The sequence below is a fragment of the Corvus kubaryi genome, unplaced genomic scaffold (genome assembly GCF_017639235.1).
Source record: "Corvus kubaryi isolate FWS band 111438036 unplaced genomic scaffold, C.kubaryi_AGA036_p1.0 37256, whole genome shotgun sequence".
NCBI lineage: Eukaryota > Metazoa > Chordata > Aves > Passeriformes > Corvidae > Corvus > Corvus kubaryi.
The window spans coordinates 1489828-1496484 of NW_024581076.1; the positions used below are offsets into that span (position 1 = coordinate 1489828).

General features: G+C 37.3%; 1 long non-coding RNA gene across 1 annotated transcript; it reads left to right on the forward strand.

The window, feature by feature from the left end:
* Positions 1-298: 298 nt before the first annotated feature.
* Positions 299-6120, forward strand: LOC121662529. The gene is made up of 2 exons (XR_006015317.1): positions 299-2423; positions 3390-6120. It is a non-coding gene; the product is annotated as an uncharacterized LOC121662529 (long non-coding RNA).
* The last annotated feature ends 537 nt before the right edge of the window (positions 6121-6657 follow it).

Consider the following 6657-nt stretch of genomic DNA (forward strand, 5'->3'; position numbering starts at 1 on the left):
CTGAACAATATTTGGAAGTGGGCGGCTGTCTCGTTGTGATAATGTTTTCATAGCACGAGCAAGAAGAGACTTCTCTTTCTAAATGGACTGAACAAGGTTATTATGGAAGTGGTAAACAGACTGAACATCTTAAGGGTTGTCTTTTTACATTGTCAGTGGGAGAAGGGAGGAAGGTGGGGGGAGGAGGAGAGCTCTGGAGGTGGTATAATTTTTTTTCCCCTTCTTTTAGGTCTGTTAATAAACTTCTTTATATTCTTTCAAGTTTGGTGCCTGCTTTGCATTTCTCCTAATTCTTATCTCACAGAAGATAAACAGTAATGAGTATTTTGGACCAAACCACTACACTAAATTGGTGTTTCTGCCCGGTTACACACCCAACCTGCTACAATTTCTTACAGTTTTCTCCCTTCTTCATTCCTCTTGTAGTGGTTTATATCCAGCTTTGCTTTTACTGCTGTAATCTGTATAGTTTATGCTATCTTCATTTTCTCTCAGCACAAATTTCCCATTCCTGCTTTGTTGTACTATATTGCCGTATAAATAACTAAGGAGGAGGCAGCTGTAGCAAAAACTGAATTGTGCTGAAAAAATTCCTCTTGTAAAAATTAGAAATCATTTGACTTATACAAATTGCTTTGCTGGAGGAAGTGAAAGTGAGTTTTGCTGGTGCCTGGAAAGGAACAGAAACAGGCAAGGAATTTGGTGGTGTTCTGCCAGGAATGTATCTTTCATTAATTTCTGGAAGGATAAAGTCCATAGTCAAACATCTCATCCACAGATGCATATTTCTTTGTCCTAGAAACTAAAGAACACAAAAATATAACCTAAACCACAACCAGGCACCAAGTGAAACAAAACCAGCCAACAAACAACATAAAATCAAGCTTTTATCACACCACTGTGAAAGATATACTCAAACAACTCAAGGTAAATTACTGTGAATTAATCACCACTTTAGTGAAGACATTGCACAATAATTCTCTAAGGTCCACTTCTGTAGTATACTTCCCATTTATTGGAAAGCTTGGTGTTTCTGGGAGATGAGCACTTTGTATTGCTCATAACAAATCACTGGGATAGATATCAGTGACTGAACTGCTGTTGTTTAGCATTTTCAGTACGTGAACGTTATCATTATAGACAGAGCTGCAGTACTTCAGAAAGCAAAGGGGATATTAAATTGTGGGGAAAGTGGAAGAAATTATGGGCCATCCAATGTGTACACTTGACAGTACATTGTTGAGCTTGGAGGAGTGAATTTGAAGGAAATGTGTATCTGAGCTATATCCTTGAATGGGAATAGGTCTGGGATTGTAACCCAGATGTGATGGTGAGCTGTACCTGGGCCCCTCAGAGCTTGTGCCACCAGCCTGGACCCCTCACCTTCTTCACCTGAGACAGATATGTCCAAGAGGGAGCATGAAGCATGTCCAGTTCATTCCAATTCATCCCAATTCATGTCTGCCTCACTATACCAGCCCTCTTTTGGGCCTCTTTAATTAAGCAGAATGGCTCCCACCCTCCAGTATTTAAGATACTTACCTGGATCGCCCCTTAGGTCTGTCAGATAAAATGTAATTATCATTTGTTGGTCTCTGTCTGTTGTGGAAATAATGTAATATTACTTTAAATATCACCAGGTGGACATAAAATGGGCAACAGTGCTGCAAACAAAAAAATTTTAACAGGCCCCAAGGTGCTTAGTGGCAAGGAGGTATAACCATACAACTCCCTGGAACTCCTGCCTTGATTTAACAGAGGTGGTTACAAAGAATTATTGCTCAGGATGTACCTCCTGTTTCTTTCCTTGTTAATGCTCTCCTGTTGCTGGTTTGATTTTTATCTTTCTATGCTTGCCTTTAGAAAACAAGCAAGATGGAACATAAAGTGTGAAATGCTGCACAAAACTCCCCAAATGCTTACAGCCTACAAAAAAAGAAAAAAAAATCCAGTTTCTGTTGTAATTCTGCATGCAATGTCAGCTTTTGCATTTTGAAACATGCAGATAGAAGTCTGATCCAATTAAAGGCACTGAGAGTTTTTGCTGTGGAGTCCAATGTCCAGAGTATTGATCCAAGTGTCTGACATAACAGGCTCTAGATTTCATACTTTTTGAGTTAGGAATACCATTCTTTATAAAATGTTTACAAAACATCTCGGAAAAACAGGATGTCTGTGTACATATTACCAACTTTTGTGAGACAAATCAGATAAATCAGATAAATAAAGATAATGTGCTTTGAGTGAATAGATAATCAGCTTTTTTCAGCCAATCCATTAGAAAAGTATGTTCCTAATATCTGCATAAATAAGAAATTGAAAAGATAAATTTGTTAAATATGAGGTAAAAATTGTTTGGTTTTGCCTTGTTTTTCCCTAGGAAATGAATGAAGAGGTATGATCCATCTTCTTTCAGCAGAAATGTAAGTGAGAGGGTTTGATTTGGTCCACAGAGAGATCAAACACAAAAAACACAATAAAGGGAGAACAATTGGAAGAAGCTGAATGAGTCACAGAGCAGTGTAGAATGATTTCCTTAATCTCCACCATGTGTTTCTGCTAAATAACTCCTTATTTTTCCTTTTATAATACCATGACAGGTCTTAAATTGTTCATCTCTTTTTTGTAAGAGAGCTATAGGAAATGTGGCAGGATATACAGCTACTGTAAATGCAGCCTCTACAAATATAACATCTGTTACCAACTCCGCTCACATATGTATGCTCTAGACATGAAAATAATCTTAATAATTTCAATTATACCTTCATGAAGATAAGCAAACACATTCATGCATTGTGGAAAGGATAATTTTTGCCAAATATCTAGAAGCAAAGTGGAAAGATTAATATTTTTCAAGGTATTTCACTGAGAATTTTCACTCCGTATTTTTCATGCCTTTAAAGTACAAATTTTACTTGTATAGTGACATAAGAAAAAAACCAAGATCTTTATCTTTTTAGACTAATCTATTTCATACTAATTTCTATATCATAAGTGTGATATAGATGCGCATGCACTGAGCATGCATTTACATAAATGTGTAATTTTCTGTAGTATATATTAGGTAAAGTTGCATGAAGATTTTCAGTCGATAGCTATAAAAACTTCATCTGCTTGCTGCCCAGATTCAGTGTGCACTGGCCAGAAGGTGGTGCTTTCAACCACAGATGTACAACTCAGGAAAGAAAACATGAATATGAGGTGTGTGAATAATATGAGCTGCAGTGAATAATTGAGGAAAACAGATAATTCTGTGTATTTTTCTAAGTCAAACACAGATTAATAAGTGCCACAGTACATAAAGAAGCAAGTATGATGTGGAATCTTCTTTATTATTTAACATTTTGTTCACCTTACTATCTAAATTAGGCTTCTCTTTCTGATTGCAGCACGGTGGTAGTGCAGCTTAGAAAGGAAGAGTAACAGCTTCTACCTGTGAGAGCAAAGGGACTTCCACCTGACTGGAGAATCCCCTTTGGTCACACTGTTACACAAGTTTGGTTTAAGAAGCACTGAAAAAGAAAGCAGCAAACTGATGTGTGTGTGGTCCCTGCCCTTGAAATACCTTCAGTTTTTGAACATCTGCTTTGGCTTTCACTGATGGTCCTTCAAGAAACAGAGAAAAAGGTTTGCTATTATTTTGAAATGTGTAGCTTGAATGTGGAAGAGGAGGAAGGAAAGGATGAGTTTGACCCTGCAAAATGTTTGCTTTCTGTGTAAACAGAATATAAAGAAACCTTCTAGAGACAGCTTCTGAACAGCTGGCACTATAGGGTTAAAGTGCCTCTTTAGACATGTACATACCACTGCTCCCCTGCCCTCCAATGACTTTGGCCGATCTTAGGGAACTCCCTTGTGCCTTAATGCTCTGCTGCTCAATCCCTGCACCTTCCCTACACTTATGACTGTATCGTTTCACCTCTGAGTAGTTTTATTGCCCTCAACAGGGTTATTTGCATATGTAAAGTTTATTCACATAGTTACCTAAATGTTTGCAAATTCACGTCAAGAAAATTAACTTCCAAATGTTTGATTTGAAATTACACTCCTTTGATTAGAACTCCACTCTTAGCCTTTAGTGTATCTCGTTGAGTTGCTTGACCTCTAGATGATCATCCTAATTATCATGTCTCTTTTCATGTTAATTAATTACTTGATGGGAGATTTGCATTAGCGATGAAATAGAAGAAAATAGGAAGGCTCATAACCAAGCCAGTATTTTTGGTGAATGTTCACTGTATTAAAAACAATGAAGTAAAAGTCTGTGTACACATAGGTGTTTTTATCTTGATTAATTAAGTAGCGTTCCTGGAAAACAAACAAACAAACCCAAATGTATTTTAGTATCAGTAGCTAGTTTCCTTCAGACTTCAACAGAATTAACTTTCTCTTACACTTCTTGAAAATCTCTTTAGATGAGATCTTTAGTTGTGTTTTTAATGAACATGTTAAGTTTTCTGGTTCTGTTGATTGAAGCAAATTAATTTCGGACTTTATTAATTGGGAAAATTGTCAAATTCTACTCCAGGGATGAAATCAAAACTAATAAAGGTATGATATCTTTAAAAATGTTTGAAGGTTCTTAATCCTCAGGGTTCCTATGTCATTGTCTTCAGATATTCTGTGAGAGTGAATTTTTCCCTTTCTCCCCCTACAGAAAATTAGCACAATTCTATGTAAATTCAAACACTGCTTAAAAAACTTTGATATATAAATGGTATAGATTTAGCTTTGAGTGAATCATAACCCACTGGTCTAGTCACAAATTCCTTTCTCTGACATCCTTTTAAGGGGACTTTCTGCCTTTGTAACAGCTTCAGACTGAGATATATGGTAATAGAAACTTTGGCATTTTCTATTAGTACGGATAAAGAGATTATTACTATAAAGAGATAGAAAGCTAAACAATGTTATCACTTTCTGAAGATTATATAGTTTATTAAATTTATCTAATCCTTATTAATTCCACACCTAGGGGATTTGAATTGATGGGATTCTTTGAAAAGGACTTTGGATCCAAGATGAATTAAACTATGTCTGTTCAGAACAGGCCCAAAAACCTCCATGGGGAAGATCCCTTATCTTTCCACTTGTATATGCACGCACCTATCTCATACCTGGGACTATTAATAAATAAATTTTAAAACCATAGAATCTTCCTAATAAGAAAAGTCAAATGCAGTCAAATCCACACTGTGGATGAAATGGGACTTGCAAAGCCATGGCTTTGTAATATAACTTACAGCACAAATGCCACACTAACTGTGCCTAATAGAGCTCTATTCCCCATCCTCTTGTTAAAACTGCACCTGTTCATAAGAGATAGCTCTGTCCTAGGGAAGGATTACTCAGCCTCATAATTTTTCTTCATCTTCTTCCTTGTCACTCTCATACTTAATGCTGCAAAAGCTGGAAAAACAAAGGTCTCCAGAGGCAGGCGTGGAGATATTTGTCCCTCATGTACAAAGAGCACTGTAAGAAGCTTCAGTTTGTCACCTGTCCAAGGAGGGTCCCCCTATCTTCTGCCTACATTCAAAGGAGGGTACTAGCTCCTTTACATTAAGCCTAGCCAAAATCATCTAATGGAAATGTGTTTTTCTCTTCATTGCCTGTAGTAAACATTGAGGACAAACTTTTATTCCCTGTGGTAGCACAGCTCTGCTAATCACAGGATGAAATTCAGTTTGTGAACTCAGAAGCAGGCTGTATAGAAAGCATCAGAAACACATCAGAGGCCAGTAGAACTGAATCAATTTACACTAACAGAGAACAGTATGTCTGGCATGGTCTGGTGAATACAGCTGGTGAAGGGGGCAGTCATTTTAAAGATTTCACTACAATTGTTCTAGGATTTCCAACAGAATATTTTTTTTTGTTGGAAAATTGCCTTTTGATCAAACCCAACTATTTTTCAAGAAACTGGTCCACCCTGCTGAAATTCTGATCTAAAACCCAGAAAATGTTCTCAAAATGGAATAAAGTAAATTTCAAGGGGGCTTTATTGTTGATTTTTTTATTTGTTTGTTTTTCCCAGAATACACTTTCTTCGAAGATGTGCTCTTGTGTTAAAAATGTTATACTTTAAGCACAGAAATAAAATAAAAAATCAAGTTTCTCAGAGTGCAGGCTTCTGAGTGATTAATCAGCTACTTGTAAGTACTTTTTTCCTTTTTCTGGGAAATACCAAATTACCCTTATTTCATTAAGAACATGAATGGATACAGCTTTCACTGCCACAAACCTTTCCATGAATAAAAATCTGGGATCTTGCACAACCTTGTTACTGTTTTTCCCAGAAGAGAGGCTGACGCAGGCAAGGACTCTCTCAGGAGATATGTGCACAGATGGGAACAAGCAGACTCAATCTGCCTTTGCTCCATGACCATATTGGCACAGAGCTTCTTCCCTCAAGATAACCTTTGGGATCAGGACAGTGGGGCAATGAGCTGCTGAGCATAATCTTGGGAGCTCCCAGCTTGTCCCACTGCATTTGTATAGGCAGGCCAAATCCCACATCCCAGGTTTCCAGGCAGAGGTGTCATGGATGAAATGAGCAGTGAGATCTGGGGTTGAGGTAAAGCGAGATGGCAACAGGGCATGGGAAGGAGGAAAAGGAAATTTATACCATTTTGATATTACTTTACAGTGCCTGAAAAG